Raw genomic sequence first — 19743 nt, 5'->3', positions numbered from 1 at the left:
TGGCAAACACAAATTGCTTGTTACATTGAAGGCGCTGTTTTTAGTGCCGTATATTCGCGTGATTACTTACCCCTTTGTGGGAGGTCTTATTTCCATGTTACATATGGGAAACCAGCGATCCTTCCCAAGGTCACACTGCTAGTAAGGGGTGTAGCTGGGATAGTCACCCAGGCAATGTGACTCCCTTGTATCTATGTCATGCTTCTCAGCTAAGATCGGTCATCAGGTAGAACTTGTGAGTAGCTGGACGACTGTAGAATGGAAAGTCTGAAACTAGCATCCCAGAAAAAATCTGGGTTTTGATCTCTTTCATGGCTGTGTGTGTGGCCCTGTCCTGGTCATTTACTCTCAGTGCATCTACCTTTGAGAGAGGCAAGCAAAAGAAACAGGAAGGTGGCTGCTATGGTGAAAAGTGGCAAGGATAAACTGAACCATGGTCTTCCCCAGTCGCATTGTCAAAGTGGGGGTGTCCACCTGTGGGCTCCTTTTTGCAACACATTTATCTTTATAACCAATATTTTACTTGTTTCTCACAACACTTTGTTTTAAAGATGAAGTTATAGAGTCCCCAGTAGTCAAATACCTTCCCACTCTGAGATTAAGGCACACAGGAGCTGATACAATTACAAGTTCTGTCACCAACTCTACTCAGCCTAATGCCACTGGTGATCTCCCAGCCTACGTAGAGATCCTCTCAGGAGGAAATTGCTCATTATGTAGACAGATTATATGTTCATTAAGGCTTCTCCCCTGCTCTGTTTCTCTAAGATGATTATACTGTGGTTTCTTTGCTTTTAATCTATTTTAGAAAGACCATATGGCAGATAGTGTTTTTCAAGGATGGCTGCAATAATATAGTCCTTTCCACATGTTTGTCTGCAATGTGATCTTACACTCCTCCATAAAAGCACAGCACCCCCCGCCCCCTTCCCTGCCACATACACACACACCAAACTTGAATCTGGGTAGCTGTAGCTCTCCTTTGACCAATAGGGTATGACAGAAATGACTCTTCCGAGGTTAAGTAGTAAATGGGATGCAAGTTTTGCTTCCCAGCCCTCCACACTCCCTTTTCTACCTCTACATCCCTTGCTCCCCCCACCCCATCCCCACCAGTAGAACACTAATATTTGGAGCCCTGAGCCACCATATAAATTTTGGCTACTGTATTAGTCTGTTCTCACAATGCTAATAAAGACATACCCAAGAGTGGGTAATTTATAAAGAAAAAGCAGTTTAATGGACTCACAGTTTGAGTTGGCTGGGGAAGCCTCACAATCATTGCAGAAGGTGAAAGAAAAGAAAGGCATGTCTTACATGGTGGCACACAAGAGAGAGCATGTGCAAGGGGACTTCCTTTTATAAAACCATCAGATCTCATGAGACTTATTCACTATCATGAGAAGAGCACTGGAAGAACCTGCCCCCATGATTCAGTTACCTCCCACTGGGTCCCTCCCACTAGGTCCCTCCCAAGACACATGAGGGTTATTACAATTCAAAGCCAGATTTGGGTAAAGACACAGAGCCAAACCCTATCAGCTACCCTAAGCCCACTATGCTGTGAGGAATCCAAACCACATGGAGAGGCCACATGTGGTACTCCAGCAGACAGTAGATGAATCCAGCTCCCAGACATTTATTCACTCCCAGCCTTTGAGTTTGCTCAGCTGAGACCCAGCCATCATGAAACAGAGACAAGCCATCCCCACTGTGCCTTGCCCAAAGTTCTGACCCCCAGAATTTGTGAGCTTAGTAAAATATTGTTTCTAATCACTAACTTAAAAAATAATCATTCCATCTTTTTTTATGGTAAAATATATGTAACACAAAATTTACCATTTGTTAAAAGAGACAGATTTAGGGTGGGCTCAGTGGCTTGGCCTAAATCCACTCAGCTCTCCTTTGAGAGACCAGCACTTTGGGAGGCCAAGGCAGGAGGATTACTTGTGCCCAGGAGTTTGAAACCAGCTTGAGAAACATAGCAAAACCTTGTATCTACAAATAAAAAATTAGCTGGGCATGGTGATACGCACCTGTGGTCCCAGTGATGGCAGTGGCTCCTGACATCATGCCAGCTGCAGCAGGGAGGCATAGCTAGGGCTGCACACTCCATGGAGCTGGTGGGAGCCCTGCCCCTTCTGAGTTGGGGCAGGGGCTCCCCGGGTACTGCTGCAGTCGCCCAAACCGCAGCTGCAGACCCAGGCCTCCTGCTCTAGGGAGCAGGCAGCAGTCACCCAAATTGCAGCTGTGGACTGAGCCTCCAAGTCCTCTTGACAGGGGCAGCGAGAGCAGGCAGGAGTTGGGGACAAGTAGGAGCCCTGTCCAGTGGCTGCAGACCAGGGCCGCCTCCTCCACAGAGCAGGCAGGAGTTGGGGACAAGTAGGAGCCCTGTCCCTCCTGAGTTGGCGGGGTGGGAGTTCCCAAGGTGCAGCTGTGGCTGCCCTCCCAGGCATAGGACCGGGCCATCTATGCAGACTGTGCCCTCATGGACCTGGGAAGGGCCCCCCAACCCCATCACTCAGGCATGTCTGCTCCTGCTGCCTGATTTCTCTCCTCTCTTGGAGTCCGCTCAAATCTTGGAGCAGGCTTGGGGATGAACCCAGGGCCATGAATGGCATCAGGAGGCCAACAGATTCCTGGGCTTAAGGGGGTGGTTCCCCAGTAAGGCCTGGCCTGAAGGCTGTAGGCCAGCTGCCAGTTCCAAGGCCAGGAGTGGGGACTCTGGTGCCTCTTCCGTCCACCAATGGCAACCCATGGACCAATTGGCATGTACTTCCTCCCCTCTGAGGTTCATAAAGCCCAGCCTCAGCCAAAGCATGAGAGAGGATGGCCAGAGCAGGGCAGAGGATGCAGAGGATGAGAGACTATGGGAGGACCAGCTGCAAAGAGGAGCTATCCTCTCTGCTGATAGCTAGAGATGACACTACGACCTGCCAGCCGAGAGTAGCCACCCTCTCTAGGGCCTCCTTCCTGCTGACAGCTGAATACTTGACTGGATGACCTGCCTACAGGGAGGAGCTACCCACTGTGGGTCTCCTCTGAGCTATTCTAACACTTACTAAAGCTCATCTTCAGCTTGTTCACCCTTCGCTTGTCTGCATTCCCCATTCTTCCTGGACTCAGGACAAGAACTTGGGCAAAGGTGCCACCGGCCACGGAGGTTTCTGGCCAGATAATCAACACCTCAAAGATCCCATAACACCAGCTACTTGGGAGGCTAAGGTGGGAGGATTGCTTGAGCCCGGGCTCCAGCCTGGGTGAGAGTGAGATCCCATCTCAAAAAAAAATAAAAATAAAAAGTAAAACAAAAAGCCCTGAGTTGTAGATTTGGTACTTCCTTCTTGCAGAGTCCAATAACAAGAATGAGATCTGGTATAAAAAAAAAAAAAAGTGACTTTTGGCCAGGCACGGTGGCTCACACCTGTAATCCCAGCACTTTGGGAGGCCGAGGCAGGCATATCACTTGAGGTTAGGAGTTCGAGACCAGTCGGGCCAACATGGTGAAACACTGTCTTTCCTAAATATCCAAAAATTAACTGGGTGTGCTGGCGTGTGCCTGTAATCCCAGCTACTTGGGAGGCTGAGGCTGGAGAATTCCCTGAACCCAGGATTTGCAATGAGCCAAGATGGCACAATTGCACCCCAGCCTGGGTGAAGAAGGCAGACCCCATCTCAAAAAAAAAAAAAAAAAAAAGTAACTTTTTATTCCAAAGCTAGCTTAAGGGAAGAAGTATAGGCTTCCTGCCTTAAGGGTACTGCTTCATTTCTGGGGCAGAAAGCTGGGGCTTTTAAAGGCGGATGTGGCATAAATGGCATGCATGGGAGGGGGCAGTAGGGGCTTATGTGACTTGCTTCAGTGCCTTATCTACTAGATGGTTGAATTGGCAACTTCATGGGCAGAACTAAGTTGTAAAAATGGCCCTTGTCTCCTGATACTCTCCAGGTGAGACACCGTTTTGTAGGAGACACACCTTGGCCGTAAATTGACTGTTGTCTCTCAAGGCAGTCTTCCTGGTGGGAGAGATTTCCACTCTGGAGCATCTAAGCGTATAGTTAGATAAGCTTGCCCTGTAGAGAGTGTCTGGTGAAGAGAAGGTAAAAGGTGATAATTGCATTTCTAAAGAGCTGAGTAGGAAGTGGGGAACAGGGGAAAAGGAGAAAAGAGAAAATGATAATAGCTCATTCTCTTTAAAAAGATGGGGTGCCTGGATACAACTCTGTCATCCAAGCTGGAGTGCAGTAGCATGATCGTAACTCATTGCAGCCTTGAACTTGGCCATTTTTAAGAGTATAATTTAGGGGTAGTAAGTACTAAATCACTAAGTTTTGAGGTCATCTTTTAAATGTAGCAATAATAACAAGCAGGTGAGAACCGTGCTATATGAACTGATTTATTAGCAGAGGCTGATTTATGAAGTCCTGGCAAGGCTTAAATGGCTCACCTGGTAGACAGGAATGGGCTTAGGTTGAGTATGTGACCCTAGGTCTTTTCCCCACCTGGGCCATCCTCTCATGGGCCAGCTTCTGCTCCATGATGCCCCAGTCCTTGTCCGGTTTGCTGTCACACCCAGGAAGGTGCCTGCTGCAGGGTGGGCTCTTGATAAATATTAATATTTGTTAAATGCATGAAAAAATTAAATAATAGAAGGTAGGCTAGGACTCCAGTTATTTTGGGCCTGCTAAACTCAGCCTCTTTTACAGGACTTATCACTGACATTCTGCCACTTCAGCCCAAGCTGTGAATTCCCTTTAAAAATGAAAATCCCAGGGCAGCAAGTCTTATTAGTTCCTTATAATGAGAATTGAAAGAGATCAAGCTTAAGTAGCCCTGTTTCTAAGCCTGACTGTTGGGAACTGATGAACACATTTAACTCAGAAAAGTCTCTTTGCTAGAGGCCAGAAAAAATATTGTCTGTGGCACGTTGGCTATTCTTAGTTAAAAGTCCCAGAGGATTGAACTCTGTGCCACGCTGGGCTCTTGTTACAGCCTCAGCTCAGTGTCATCTGTACTTAGGCTCATAAACATTTTTTCTACATGGCCTTGGGTGCTGGGAGGGAAATGAAGCCTCTGGTACCCTCCTATGCCTTGCACGAGGCTCTCTTTCTTGCTCCTCCTCTAGCCGATAAGGAGTGGGAGGAATAATAGCTACCAGTTACTGAGTGCTGGAGTCATATACCATGAATAGATTAGGTAGTCACAAAATCAGGTGTACAGAATGGAACTTGATTTTTCTAGAACTCAAGTTAATTTGCATTTTCATGAGGACGAGAGCCATGAGGGTCTTGTTACCACAGTATTTGCAACACCTGGCAGAGTGCTTGGCACAGCAAATGCCAGTAAATATTCATTGAATAAATGAATAATATTAAAGTTCTAAACTGAAGTTCAAAGACATTAGGAAGACTAGGCATGGTGGCCCATGCCTGTAATCCCAGCACTTGAGGAGGTCGAGGTGGGTGACCTGAGGTCAGGAGTACGAGACCAGCCTGTCCAGTGAAACCCATCTCTACTAAAAATACAAAAATTACCTGGGTGTGGTGGCTCGTGCTTGTAGTCCCAGCTACTTGGGAAGCTGAGGCAGGAGAATCGCTTGAACTGGGGAGGCAGAGGTTACAGTGAGCCGAGATCGTGCCACTGCACTCCAGCCTGGGCAACAGCAAGACTGTATCTCAAAAAAAAAGACATCAGGAAACTTGCCCTGTGTTATATAGTTAGTAATGGCAAGATAGTACCCTGACTCCTGAGACAGGATCCTGTCTGCCATGGGGACTCCTGAGATAGGATCCTGCAAGTCATGCAGACTCCTGAGACAGGATCCTGTCTGCCATGCGGACTCCTGAGACAGGATCCTGCAAGTCATGCGGACTCCTGAGACAGGATCCTGTCTGCCATGGGGACTCCTGAGACAGGATCCTGCAAGTCATGCGGACTCCTGAGACAGGATCCTGCAAGTCATGCGGACTCCTGAGACAGGATCCTGTCTGCCATGGGGACTCCTGAGACAGGATCCTGTCTGTCATGCGGACTCCTGAGACAGGATCCTGTCTGTCATGCGGACTCCTGAGACAGGATCCTGTCTGTCATGCGGACTCCTGAGACAGGATCCTGTCTGTCATGGGGACTCCTGAGATAGGATCCTGTCTGTCATGCGGCACAAGTTTTCTGGTAGAGTTGCTCATCAGTTCATTCATTCACTCCTTGTCTTTCAGGACTCTGTTGAATGCGAATGGCCGCTAACCAACTCCAGTTGCCTTAGGCAAAAACAGAATTTATATACTTGGATAGCTCAAGAACCTACTAACATAAATAATGTCAGACATAGCTGGATCTAGGGGCTGAAACCATTGTCATCAGGATTGAACCTCTCTCCCATATTTTGTCTCTGACTTCCAATCTGTTGACTTAACTTTAAGCCGTCAGCAGCTTCAGGATTGCATCTTCACTACTTGCAACTTCAGCAGAAGAAGGACTTACCTTTCCCTCTACTTCTCTGTGTCTCATTTACCTCTTTGGTTCTGGAATGATCACTAGTCACTAGTCACTGTGGAGAAGGCGATGCTCTGTTTAGCAAAGCCTGAGCCACACGCCCAGCCCTGGAGCCAGGGAGACAATTTGCCATTCAGGGAACACAGAGTGTGGCAGCAAGAATTCTCTGGTGGGAACTTGGGGTGCTGCTGCGAAGAGTGGGCCGGCAAGAAGCACTTCCACTCGTGACATGCAGCAATTGTTTTCTTTGCCATCTTTACGCAGGACAGTTTGGGAGACAGGGAGCTACCAAATCGAACATGACACAGCCCTTCCCTTCTCCCCAAGACTTTGTGCTCTAGTGTAGGATCAGAGGTTTATGGCCAAGGGAAAGTTAAATAAGACATCCAAGCAAATGTGGCTGTGACAGCCTGATGGGTGACTGCTTCATCCTGTTACTGTCCAGTTGCTGGGTGGCAGCTGAGGTTTCTGGCCATCTACCATTCCCCAGAAACAGCATTTCCTCCTCCTTGATGCCATCACCATCGCCACCTGTCAGAAAACCTCTTTCTACAGACTTAAGGAGTAGTTTTCTGCACCCTCTAGCTTCTGTGTAACCTTTCAGCATTCAAGTGAAACTTCAACCCTATAAGCTTTTCAACTGAAGTTCTACCTTGGTTTTCTGCTCCAGTCTGTCTCCAGATGACCAGCTGTGTGGTACCAGGGTCACAGTCCCAGCGGTGAGGCTGGAGCAGTGTGAATGAGAAAGAGAGAGGGCAGATGGGTGGCTGGGAGCCAGAGGATGCAGTGTCGCTGTGGGTGGTTAGGGAGGTATGGGGCTGTGGGGAGGGGCGTAAGATGATGAATGACACCATCCAACTTAGGTTTCAGGTCATTTCAGTTCCCATGTGTAGACTGCAGGGGTGGGGGTGGTGGGGTGGGCAGAGTGAATGTGGGGAGAACTATGAGGAGGTCATAGCAGTAATCAAGGGGCAGATGGCGGTGACTTGGACAAGAGTGTTGCCTGGCTGCGGGGTCGAGGGAAGTGGAGGAAGATGCCATCTCCTGATGGGAAGGCCTGTCAATAATTTGTGCCCACATTTAATCTACCACAGCTGGGAAGACTAATGAGAAGAAGGAGGTGACTGATCTAAGACCACACACACATCATGTAAGTGTCAAGATCGGGGACGGAGCCTGGGTGTTCCAGCTTCAGTCCTGTGTGGTCCCTTCTATCCCCACGCAGCCTCTTTTGGAAGGAAAGACAGAAATGTGCACCTAGGGAGAAGTGAAGGCCTTCACCAAAGCCCTGGATATAATGAGGTCAATCACATCCCTGCCATGTCAAACTCCACCTGATTTGGTGTGGCTCTGTGTCCCCACCCAAATCTCATCTTGAACTGTAGCTCCCATAATTCCCATGTGCTGTGGGAGGGACCCGGTGGGAGATAATTGGATCATGAGGGTGGTTTCCCCATGCTGTTGCATCATAGTGAAAAAGTCTCATGAGATCTGGTGGTTGTATAAGGGGAAACCCCTTTCTCTCCATTCTCATTTTTGCCCTTGCCTGCTGCTCTGTAAGACATGCCTTCTACCTTGTGCTGTGATTGTGAGGCCTCCCCAGCCCCATGTGAGTCTATTCAACCTCTCTATAAATCATACAGTCTTGGTTGTGTCTTTATCAGCAGCATGATACCCACCTATGTGGCACTCACAGAGATTTCTGAGAGGAAAGAGAAATGGACCAGACTGTTCTCGAGAAGCAGAGGAAGGGCAATCTCTCCCTTCATGATGGCAGAGGAGGAAGGAGGATCTGAGCATGGGCCTGGACTTCTACAGACAGGCGTTGGCAGGTGTCAGTCACCATGGAGTCAGGCTGAGTGGACACTGGTCATACGTTTGTCTTCTCCACTAGACGGTCTTATACATCTTGGCATGCCCAGGGCCTGACAGAGAGTACACGCCAAATAAATACTCAAGGAATAAATGGAAGATGACTTCTCAGACCTTGTTAAGGATGGGATGGTGTACTTGTTACATGCCTATGAGATTCATCACAGAAGCAAAGTTGTTGCAGGATGATAATTACAGCTCCTAAGTACCACATTTAGTGTTGGATCCCCATGCGTGGCACAGAGTGGGTGTTGAGTAAACAATGAATGAATGAATGAATGAATGAATGAGTGAAACTTCTCAATCCCTCCTGTATAAGCCAGATTCATGCTCTTCAAAAAAAAAAAAGAGAAATTCTTGGGTACCCAAGAATGCAGAAGTGTGGCTCCACCTAGTGGACAGTCCAAGGTTATGCCTGGACTTTTTTTTTTTTTTTTTTGAGACAGTCTCAGCTCTGTGGCTAGGCTGGAGTGCAGTGGCACGATCTCCGCTCACTGCATCCTCCACTTCCCAGGTTCAAGCGATTCTCCTGCCTCAGCCTCCCGAGTAGCTGGGACTACAGGTGCGCGCCACACGCTGAGCTAATTTTTGTATTTTAGAGACAGGGTTTAACCATGTTGGCCAGGATGGTCTCGATCTCTTGACCTCGTGATCTGCCCACCTCAGCCTCCTAAAGTGCTGAGATTACAGACATGGCCACTGAGCCTGGACTTTTTTTTTTTTTTTTTTTGAGACGGAGTTTCACTGTTGTTACCCAGGCTGGAGTGCAATGGCGTGATCTTGGCTCACCGCAACCTCCGCCTCCTGGGTTCAGGCAATTCTCCTGCCTCAGCCTCCTGAGTAGCTGGAATTACAGGCACACGCCACCATGCCCAGATAATTTTTTTGTATTTTTTTTTTTTAGTAGAGATGGGGTTTCACCTTGTTGACCAGGATGGTCTCGATCTCTTGACCTCATGATCCACCCGCCTTGGCCTCCCAAAGTGCTGGGATTACAGGCTTGAGCCACCACGCCCGGCCTGTATGTTTTAACTATTATTTTCTGCCTCTGAAATGTTGTTGCTCCTTATGATATAGCCTCAAAGAGCTGTAAATTTAGATCTTTAATATTATTTCTAGGTAAGGTTATATTTACAGTTACAGAGACACACTGACAGGACTGAGGAAAAGAAACCTTCCTGCAGGTTGTACCCTACTTTAAGGCAATCCTGTCTCTAGGGCACTATGAATTAATATATAAATTGTATAAATATTGTAATTATATTGTGAATGTTACGGGTATATTGCATTCCATTGTGTGTTGGGGGGTAATTTCTTACATGCAAATATTTAAAATAAATAGAAATTTTTATAATCTTATTTTGGCCTCTTTTTGTACTTTTGTACGTTTTATTTATTTTAGTAGATTTGGGGTTTCACCATGTTGGCTAGGCTGCTCTTGAACTCCTGACTTCAAGTAATCCTCCTGCCTCGGCCTCCCAGAGTGCTGGAATTATAGGTTTGAGCCACCACACCTGACTCTTCTTTTTGCTTTTATAATTGGAGCCTCCAAAATGGATGTGACCTGGGTTTCTCTTGACCTCCCTGAAGCCCTGATCTTGGCCAAAGTACTAGGACTGGAAGAAGCTAAAAACCCCAGAAATCCCTCTGAAGGGCCGATATGTCAGTAGCTGAGCTCTGCTGGCACAGGCCCCCCGTGATGACACAGCTAAATGGGACTGGACTTGGCTCAGGAACGCAGCACCCTCTAGCTCATCCCAGAGGCTGTTCATGTTGCTTTTCCTGTGTTGGAGAAACCGTGGAGAGAGTCCTGGCCCCTATTCCTTCAATATTACTATGAATATTCCTGTACTTTGCAGTAAATGGAGGCTCAACCCCATATCCCAGTACAGAGCCTCTTAACCTCAGCACTGCTGACCTTGGGGCTGGATAATTGTGGGTTGTAGGGGACTGTCCTGCACAGTGTAGGATGTTCAGCAGCTTCCCTGGCCTCTGCCCACTAGGAGTACCCCATTGCCAGTTGTGACAGCCGCACATGACTCTAGATAACACCAAATCTTCCCAGGTAGAGAACCACTGCCATAGAATAAATAGAAGAATTCATGAGGCAGGTGGTTTGCGAAACCTTGTCCAAGTCAGGTGATGAGTCTCCCCTGGTCTGATACTTTGGAAAAGGCTGTGATGATGTTGTGTATAGTGGTAGTTGTGTGTGCGGGGGAGATGTTGGCCTTGTATTATCTGGATAATTGATCAGTCCTCCTTCATGCCGTGCAGTAGACAGGACCGTAGTCTTCTTTGGATGAAAAGGAACACTGTTTTGTACTACTGAAAATTTCATTAATAGGATGACAGGGACGTAACCTAAAGGCTGAAATCTTAGGAGTTGGGGGCCTTCTGTCAAAAGTGGGTTCTTATCGTTACTTTTATATTCTCAGAGGATATTTCTAAGGAAGACATTTCAAACTGTGACCTTTGTCCCCTAGATGTACATTCGGAAGGCCCCCTGTTAGCTGCCTTAATCTATCTGGGCTGCTCTGACAAGAATGCCATAGACTGGGGGGCTTAAACACTGATTTATTTGTCATGGCTCTGGAGCTGGGAAGTTCCAGATCAAGGCACCTGCAGCTTAAGTATCTGGTGAGAGCCTGCTTCCTGGTTCATAGACTGCTGTCTTCTCACTGCGTCCTTACATGGCAGAAGTGGCGAGGGAGCTCTCTGGGGTCTTTTCTACAGGGGCACTAATCTCATTCATTTGGACTCCACTCTCATGAACTAAGCATCTCCCAAATACCCCATCTCCTGACACCATCACATTGATGATTATAAATTTTGGGGGACACAGTCTATAGCACAAGCCTTACAAAAACTTCCTTCTCTTTAATCCCTGTCTCTGCTCCTTCCCTTTAGTGGCCCATCTGTCCCACTTTGGACACAAGCTAGTTTTGGCAAACCTCACACATGTGTGTGCTTTTTTTTTTTTTTTGAGACAAAGTCTTGCTCTTGCCCCCAGGCTGAAGTGCAATGGCGCAATCTTGGCTCACTGCTACCTTTGCCTCCTGGGTTCAAGCGATTCTCCTGCCTCAGACCTCAGCCTTCTAAGTAGATGGGATTACAGGCACCTGCCACCACATCCAGCTAATTTTTGTATTTTTAGTAGAGACAGGGTTTCACCATGTTGACCATGCTGGTCTCAAACTCCTGACATCAGGAGTTTGGGAGGCCTTGGCCTCCCAAAGTGCTGGGATTATGGGCATGAGTCACTGTGCCTGGCCACATGTGTGCTTTTATAAAAAGCCCTTAACCTTCTGTGTCATCATTCTCCGGAATGGAATGGTTTTGTCTAATGATTGGTAAAGAAGCTATTCATACAGTTGTCAGCAGAAACAGGTGGCTGGAAAGGGTGATTGCTTGCACAATGTTCTAAAGCTTTTTCACAGCGTTCCCCTGGTGAGAGACAGCAGGGGAAAAAACATCTAATGCATAAGGTAATTTAACAGACATTCATAGCAGGCTTGAAAAACATCTCACACCTCTAGTCAGAGGAGAAATCATTGGCAATAGATGGGTGCACAAATGACTATCAGAAAATGTCTCAGAGGACATGGAGTTCTTAAAATGACTTATTACAGATGAATACAAAAACATCTTAAGGATCTTACCCAAGTCCTGACCATATATAGAGATTATCTTTTTTTGTTTGTTTTTTTTCAGACAGGGTCTCACTCTGTCATCCAGGCTGGAGTGCAGTGGTGTGATCATGGCTCACTGCAGCTTTGACCTCCCAGACACAAGCAATCCTCCCACTTCTCCCGCTTCAGCCTCTGGAGTAGCTGAGACCACAAGTGTGCACCACCACTCCCAGTTAATCTTTTATTCTTTTGTAGAGATGGGGTCTCACTATGTTACCCAAGCTTGTCCCAAACTCCTGGGCTCAAGCGATCCTTCTGCCTTGGCCTCCCAAAGTGCTAGGAGTACAAGTATGAGCCACCATGCCTGACCCACATTGTCCTTTTCTTTTAGGTATAGTTTCAAGTGTCTGCTGATAGAGAGGAGCAGAAGAACCTAAGACCGTCGCAGTGACCTGGGAGAACAGAGAAGTCCTCAGACCTCAGTGCTCTCAGCACTGGGCCTCTGGTTAAAACGCAGATTCCATGGTAGTAGATCTGGAATCCAGGCTGAGACTGAGCATTCCCAGCAAACTCCCAGTGATGCTGAAGTCCGACTCCACTCTGAAACGCAGGGAAGCAGAGTACTTATTTGCGAGAAAGCTACAAACGCTTACACAGTTGGAAAAACCGTGATCCAGCAGACAAGTTATTTGACTTTCCCAAAGCTGCAAACAGCAGTGAGAGTGAGTGGGGTCTGCGGCTGGCGCTCCTGTTGCCTGAGCCATGTTCAAGTCTAGATCATGCAGTTTCCCTCATTCCAAGTATGAGGAGCAGCTGCTGCACTGTAACTTCCCCACCTGAGAGGGAAAGGATTTTATTCAAGGATAAAAAGCCCGACTTCAAGATGCATCCTACCTACATCTCCGTAAGGCGCCATCGCCCTCCTTCAAAGCAACTGTGTTTGCACTGACCACCGGGTACAGAGACCTCTCCACACAATGAGCCAGAACAGCCCAACTCAAGGCTGGCATTCCCAAAGGCTTGCATCTGATGAGGCGCATCACCGAGTGACTATTTGGGATTCAGTTATTTCCCACCAGATCCCTCCCACAGCACATGGGAATTATGAGAACTACAATTCAAGATGAGATTTGGGTGGGGACACAGAGCCACACCAAATCAGGTGGGGTTTGAGATGGCAGGGATGTGATTGACCTCATTATATCCAGGGCTTTGGTGAAGGCCTTCACTTCTCCCTAGGTGCACATTTCTGTCTTTCCTTCCAAAAGAAGCTGCATGGGGATAGAAGGGACCACACAGGACTGAAGCTGGAACACCCAGGCTCCGTCCCCGATCTTGACACTTACATGGTGTGTGTGTGGTCTTAGATCAGTCACCTCCTTCTTCTCATTAGTCTTCCCAGCTGTGGTAGATTAAATGTGGGCACAAATTATTGACAGGCCTTCCCATCAGGAGATGGCATCTTCCTCCACTTCCCTCGACCCCGCAACCAGGCAACACTCTTGTCCTTCCGGCTGCTCTGCCCTGAGTCCATAACCCCAACTGTGAGTCGCTCCATGTCCTGACCTCCTGCCGCCTCAAGAGCTATTTACCGATTTCCTCTCTTTGCTAAAACAACAAGCCACTTTTCATGAACTAGATTTTCTCAATCTGCCCCCTTGCTTTTGCCCCCCAAGAATATACTGCTTTATGTCCAGTGGGAAATGGAAACAAATTGAACCATGTTTCAGCTCAAACTGGCACCATTAAAGAAAAGCAAACACCAACCACGAGAAAACTAGAATGCCCATACAAGCTTGGAGATGTTTTGGTGCTATATTCTTAAGACGCTTTTGGAAGGTTGCAGCTAAAAGTAAAATTTGTTTTGATAGCATTCTCAGCAACAGAAAGCAAATCAATCTCCCGTCCTCCCCCTGGAAGTAAAAAGGAGCCTAGTCGCTGCTCTGCAGAAAGTGGCCTCGGAATTTGCCTTCTCTGTCCATAGAATGAAAGGCGTCGAGGCAGCCTTCATTTGCAGGCTTTGCAGGACTTTGCCGATGTAAAAAGCCTTAGCAACCGTTGAGTTTTTGAAGTCTTTCTCTGCTCTAATAAGAGGCTAAAAGCCAAGCCTCTCAAATTCCGTTCATTCCCTGGGCCTGGAAAGAGACTGAAACCCAGCTTGCTGGTCACCCAACCACACCTGCCCCAGCACACTCTGCGGTAACAGACAGACCCGGAGGCCAGGAGATGCCTTTTGGGGGTGTGTCCCTGGTAAGTAAGGCGCAGCATTGAGACCCTTTGGGGTGAAGTCAGCCCATAGGGAACGTTTCTCAGATACTTTTCTTTCTTTACCCAGGTTGGTGGGACCTTGGCCCAATAAAAGCCAAAAGTTCAAGTTCGTGTATCAGTACAGAGAGAAAGGAAGTAAGCATAAAGGAAAAGGTTCGTAAAAATCCGAGTTAGGAAAGGTGCAGGCTCAGATAAAAGAAGCAAAACGGGCCAGTCACATCTCCCGTTGGACCCAGTTTGAGCTTGACCATGACAATCAGTAACCGTAGACACATCTGCCAGAGGCGCCCTGCCGTCCTGGGGTTGTGGGTCCTCGGTGGCCGTCCGTCCCCACTCCTGCACCTCATTTCACACCAAGAGTTGGCTTGGCAACAACTAAGTCCCCCACGCTGTGTCTATGTGTCAAGTGTCAAGGAGCACCTCAGGGGACCCAGTCTTCCACATCTGTGTCCTCAGTCCCATTAAACATTGGTCCATCTGCATTTAATCCTCACCAATTAAACGCCACCAATACCCCTTTCTCCCCTGAACAATACTCACCAAAAATATGACATCCAGAACAAGCAGACCTTGTCATCACAGCTCATCACAGATACACACGACTAACATCTGTCTTAGCCTATAAAGCTTTTTCTTCCTCCTCCTTTTTTTCTTTCTTTTTTTTTTTTAGAGACAGGGCCTCACTATGTTGCCCAGGCTGGCCTTGAACTTCTGGGCTGAAATGAATCTCTTACTTCAGCCTCCCCAGTAGCTTGGACTACAGGCATGTGCCCCCACACCAAGCTGATCATATTTATTATTATTATTATTTTTGAGACAGGGTCCCATTCTGTCACTCACCCTGGCATGATCTTGGCTCACTGCAACCTCCACCTCCTGGGATCAAGTGATCCTCCCACCTCAGCCTCCTGAGTAGCTGAGTCTATAGGCACCCACCACCATGCCTGGCTATATATATATATATATTTGTTTGTAGAGATGGGGTATCAGTTTGTTGCCCAGGTTGGTTTTGAACTCCTGGGCTCAAGCAATCCACCTGCTTCAGCTTCCCAAAGTGCTGGAATGACAGGCATGAGCACAGTGCCTGGTTTGATCATATTTTTCAAAGCAGTGGAGAGGAGAGAAGCATCTAATTTTGTCCCTTGTCTCTTTAGAGGAGGCCCTGTAACTGAAGAGGCACCGGAAAGAAGAGAGCTTCCAGGTCAGGTCAGCCTAGGTCCACATTCCCTCTCTGCCACTTCAGCATTGTTGTCTGCCCCTCAGTTTCCCTATCTGTAAAAATGGGAATAAAAATTCTTAGCATATAGGATTTACTATGAGAAGTGAGATAAATACATAAAAGGAGCAGCACAGAACAGAAAGGAATGGGAAACACCAGCCTCCCATGTACTGAAAAATTCCCTGATGTCAATCACATACAGGCGTCTCTGACACAGCACATAGAGGCATGGCATTCAGGCATTGTTTCCATTGCCTCTGGGATTAAATGTGACAACTGGCTGACAGTCACATAGTCACATTCCCTCCCGAAGATCTCAGAGCAGGAGATGAACAAAATGCTGGGGTCCTTGGGGACTCCGGGGAATGAGGCTGTCAAGAGAGTGCCATGAATCAAACTGGAGCCTGGAGGATGAACCCTCATACTCCACAGAGGAGTAAGCCTGGGGCCGAAGGCTTACAGAGCCACCGCTGTCCTTTGGGGATCTGAGGCTGCCGGGGAGGTAGCATTGACCAATCCATGATAAAATCAGAGGCGGCCATGTCCGGGACACATAAAATCCCTCTTCCCTCTTGCTTCTCCCTGCATTTTGACAGCACTCTTCCTTCCACCATCACTGCAAGAGTGCCTCTCTGTCACCTGTTGTGTTAATGCAATGACATTCCCATTCTGCAGGAGGGAAGACTGAGGCTGACAGGAGACCTCGCTCACCAGCCACTTGTGCCAAACTCATGGTTTTTCTGAGTCTGGTTTAAATAATGCATATCAGATGTGGCAGACGTGTGCACATTCACATACTTGGATTTCAGTCAACTCTCAAAATGACCTTTCCCTAACTTGATTTTTTACTGAAACCCATTTTTCTTTTTTCTTTATAAAAAAAGCCCTATTTTTCAGTGACCAAATTGCTTCTAGCTACTTTTTCTCTTCCCAGCTGGTAAGGTTTTGTGGACAATTTTTCTTCCTTCTGTATTAGATAAGTAAGAGTAATGAATTGATCTGCTGCCTCAAAAACCTGATGAAGATAAATAGGGTGGTGTGCTGTAATAAAATGCAGCAGTGGCCAAAAAAAAAATGAAGGCTGGGAGGTCATTACAAATCCTACATAAGCTATATCAAGATTGATATCCATTTTCTGAGGCCAAATCAATGATCTGTATCAGAAAGAGAGAACTGATCATGACAACGCCCCTGAGTTGTAAGGAGCCTTTAAATTCTACCCTCCCTGTATTGCTTGAATCTCTATCAAGGGGTTGACTAGCATTTTCTGGACTGCCTCTTGTCATGGAGAACTCACTACTACTTTTTCACTCCGTCTTTGGAAGGCATTGCTCTGACTGTTAAAGGTTCTTATTTGTACTTAGTGAAAGCTAAATCTTTGAAGAGTCCATCACTGGGGCAGCTCTAATCCTTGTTATTATACTAAGCAAGCTAGTTCCTTCCTTTTCTTTCTTTTTCCTTTCTTTTCTCTTTTCTAAGAGATGCGGTCTCACTCTGTTGCCCAGGTTGGAGTGCAGTGGCATGCTCACCGCTGACTGCAGCCTCTAACTCCCAGGTTCAAGCGATCCTCCCACCTCAGCTTCCAGAGTAACTGGGACTACAGGCATGAACCGCTGCACCCGGCTAATGTTTTTAATTTTTTTTTTTTTTGTAGAGATGGGTCATACTATGTTGCCCAGGTCAGTCTTGAACTCCTGGATGGAAGCAAACTTCCACCTCAGCCTCCCAAAATGTTGGGATTACAGCCTGAGTCACCACATTCAGCCTGATTCCTCTTATCTGCGGGGCCTCTTCTGCTCTTGAAGACAACTAAAATGAAGATGGTCATCAAAGTCTTCTCTCCTACAGGCCAAACATCCCAGTTCCTTCGGCTGGTTTTTTTTCTTTTTGAGTCTTGCTCTGTCACCCAGGCTGGAGTGCAGTGGCATGATCTCGGCTCACTGCAACCTTTGCCTCCTGGGTTCAAGAGATGCTTATGCTTTAGCCTCCTGAGTAGCTGGGATTCCAGGTGCCCACCACCACGGCTGGATAATTTTTATATTAGTATTTTGTATTTTTGTATTAGTAGAGATGGGGTTTCATATGTTGGCCAGGTTGGTCTCGAACTCCTGGCCTCAAGTGATCCGCCCACCTCGGCCTCCCAAAGTGCTTGGATTACAGGTGTGAGCCTCCCTGCCTGGCCCTTTGGCTGTTCTTTCACCTTTGGTTAGTTTCTTCTGATGAGGCTGCGGTTTCTCTGTGACTTTTATCAAGCACAGGGGACATTTGTCATGTTCACGGCTACCCATCATTTTTCTATATTTTTAGAAATCACACAGTATGTTTCCTGTCTACTGACCGAGTGGCGAGAACTGAAACTGCCAGTCTCCCCCACAGCTAAGGTGTAGGCGTGTGACCTAGGTTCTGCCTGTCAATGTGGATGTACCCAGTGACATTTTGATACTGAAGGGCCAACATGAGGAGATGGGAGCTTCCATCATGCTGTGCAGGTGAAGGCAGAGCACTGAGTCTTGTGGTAGGCCGAGTTCCTGATGTAGGAAGACATGCGTGCCTGTGGAAAGAGCAGTCACTGAAGCCACGCTCCTGGGAACTACAGAATGCTGTTACTAATTTCTGCCTCCATATCATTTGGTGGAAGCAGTGGCAGCCACGACCTCATCAGGCCAGTTTGGTGTCACGGTTTGTAAGTTATTCCAAAAGGCTCAGCCTTTAATGGTTTCTCTAGCCTTCCCCAAAACTGTATAAAACCTCTATTAGTTTTGAATAAAACCCCTTTCTTCTTAAACAAACCAGAGTTCCTTGCTGCTAGAAACCTTGACTCATACAGGACATGACCTGAGTGCATAACTCCAGCAGAGCCCTCCAGTGCACAGAGGAACACCATCACCTCCACCATTCTAGCAATCATGCTTCTATTAATATAACCCATAGCTAAATGAACTCTTCTAAGCAGTCACATTATGTACAATCTGACTTAGATTAAACTCACTGGTCAACTGAAACTCTCACAGTTTAGGGGCAAGGAATTATTCCTTGGCTTAAGGAATTTCTAGAAAAAACAGACCTCAAGTACTATCTCATTACTTATTCAACAGAAAACACTATTTGAGCTTTTCCCTTCCTCAAAGAAAATATTTAATGTATGAGAGTGAGTCCTTTGAAGTGCCAAAAATGCAGTCATTCCCTTCACAAGTAAAGAAAATAATGAGCATTTGTGGATAAAATCCTGCCACTTTTTCTTCCCCACCTACTCATTCCCCACAGCACATGACTAAGAAGTATCAAGGTCACCCAGCAACGATTTTGAACCAGATGCTCCAGCGTCCCTCTCCACTATCCAAGTGTTGAGAAGTGAAAGGGAAGGGGCCGCGTCTTTGATTCTTCCCTTGTTGATTCTCCTGGGTGTCTGTGCCACCCCAGGGGGCTCTGTGAGTGCGGAGAGAAGCCTCAAAACATAGTCTGAAAATAAACAAGAATCTTTTCTTTTCCTTCTGCTCCCAACCCTGAAGGAAATGGGACAAAGGAAAGGGGTGAGGTCACCTTTGGTTACCTTTGGTTTATGCCATCACACAGCAAAAGTGGGTCTCTTATGTATATTAGGGCATTGGTAAATATCTGCAAAATAAACTTGATTTAGATCAACAACAGATCAGGGAAAAGTGAGGTAGAGTGAGGTTATGTGCAAGTAATTCCTTAGGCTTAATTCAGACAGTTAGAGCCCTCCACCTAGAAAGATAGAATTTCATTTATTTATTTTTAAAATTATACTTTAAGTTCTGGGATGCATGTGCAGAATGTGCAGGCTTGTTACAGAGGCATGCATGTGCCATGGTGGTTTGCTGCACCCATCAACCCGTCATCTAGGTTTTAAGCCCCACATGCATTAGGTGTTTGTCCTCACCTCTTCCTCCCTCTTCCCTCCACCCCCGACAGGCCCCTGCGTGTGATGTTCCCTTCCACCCCGTCCACATGTTCTCATTGTTCAACTTCCACTTAGGAGTGAAAACATGCGGTGTTTGGTTTTGGAAGATAGAATTTGAAGTGAGTTTTTTCAGATGGATTGTGAAAACATCACCCCTGACTTGGAAAGAAAGGCTCATGGTAACCCTCAAGGTTGAGACTCCAGAAAGGCCAGGTGCCAGAACACGTGTCACAGGCAGAAAGTGTTTGAGATGAATCTCTGACCTTGACTCCACACCTTTGCTACTCAAAGTGAGGTCCCTGGACCAGCAGCAGCAGCAGCAGCAGCAGCACTGGGATGCTTG

At 47.1% G+C, this 19743-nt stretch overlaps 1 protein-coding gene across 1 annotated transcript in view; it reads left to right on the top strand.

Annotated features, from left to right (window-relative positions):
* PRDM4 (PR/SET domain 4) overlaps window positions 1-8284 on the top strand; it is a 93162-nt gene extending 84878 nt beyond the window's left edge. Inside the window, exons 13-14 of the transcript XR_013522086.1 lie at window positions 7585-7640; window positions 8155-8284. The gene's annotated coding sequence lies outside the window, so the exon portion shown is untranslated. The remainder of the gene's footprint in view (window positions 1-7584; window positions 7641-8154) is intronic.
* The last annotated feature ends 11459 nt before the right edge of the window (window positions 8285-19743 follow it).

This window comes from Callithrix jacchus, chromosome 9 (genome assembly GCF_049354715.1).
Source record: "Callithrix jacchus isolate 240 chromosome 9, calJac240_pri, whole genome shotgun sequence".
NCBI classification, from domain to species: domain Eukaryota; kingdom Metazoa; phylum Chordata; class Mammalia; order Primates; family Cebidae; genus Callithrix; species Callithrix jacchus.
Note: the sequence above shows the minus strand (reverse complement) of the source record. Positions and strands in the feature narration are given on the sequence as shown.